This window comes from Cynocephalus volans, chromosome 3 (genome assembly GCF_027409185.1).
Source record: "Cynocephalus volans isolate mCynVol1 chromosome 3, mCynVol1.pri, whole genome shotgun sequence".
Classification (NCBI taxonomy): Eukaryota; Metazoa; Chordata; class Mammalia; order Dermoptera; family Cynocephalidae; genus Cynocephalus; species Cynocephalus volans.
The window spans coordinates 134,061,587-134,062,832 of NC_084462.1; positions in this window are offsets into that span (position 1 = coordinate 134,061,587).

Genomic DNA, 1,246 nt, shown 5'->3' on the forward strand with positions numbered 1-1,246 from the left:
GATGTATGTATGCATGGTTATATCATTTTGTTGACACGTACAGTTTTCTGATTTAGTCCTCAAATATGCTGTTAATTTAAAGTATTTGTCTATTTATGATTACAGTACATGTGTTCTGCTTGAAGTTATTAAATTCTACTACTGGGTTATAATTAAACCATGTAGTGATATTACTCCATGTTTGGGTATGCTCATTTAATTTCTACAAAAAATATTTTGAGTTATTCACATAGCCATTTATTAAAGCATAGCATCACAACTCAGCAGGCTTGATTTAATCTATATCATCTTACATATATCATGATCTCTTAGTTATTTTTGAATACACTGCTTTTCAACTGCTTTACCAAAAACTATATACTGCTTCTTTTATATTATGATTTAATATAGAATATAAACCTCTTGATCAAAAATGCACAAAAATCACTTTACTGTATATGTATTTGAGTTTCACTGCATTGTATATTTTTTCATTTAGTACACAAAGAAATGTATTCCTCATAGGTTTATTCTTTTAACATGTGAACTATTACTAAAGTTTACTCTGGTTCATAAGATTAAAAACAAATGCTTACTGAATTTGAAAATGTTTGGGACGTGCTGATACAGAATAATGAAGGTTTATGTCTTTTTTTAATTCAAAATGCATTTTCTTTAATTGTTGACACCATAACAAATTACTAAAATCTCCAGTGGAGTTTCACTGAGCAGACTTTTAGAGGAATAAAAAAGGTGTAATAATGAAAAAAGAGACGTAATGCTGCCTCTTATCTGGGAGGTCCAAAACAAATTTCTAAGAACTGTCTTAATTATCTTTTTTTTTTTTTTTTTTGTCTTTTTTTTTTGTGACCGGCCGCACCACGCTCAGCCAGTGAGCGCACCAGCCATCCCTACATAAGATCCGAACCTGCAGCAGGAGCGCTGCTGTGCTCCCAGTGCCACACTCTCTCGAGTGCGCCACGGGGTCGGCCCTTAATTAATTAAGATAAAAAGAATACGTGCAAGTTCATAAGAGACATAAACTTACATCTTTGAAAAGTTTGATCACAAGTTCAGCAAATAATCTTTCCCAATGAAAAATTTCACTAGCTATACTTTCATTTTTCAATAACCCTTTCATTATATTGCTTCCTTTGCTGATGGGCCTTCTGAACAGAAAAATCAAGTATTTATAGCACTATGTCTAAAACATGGACTCAAAAACCACACATTTAGTTTTCACAAAAATATATTTAATAAGCTTGTT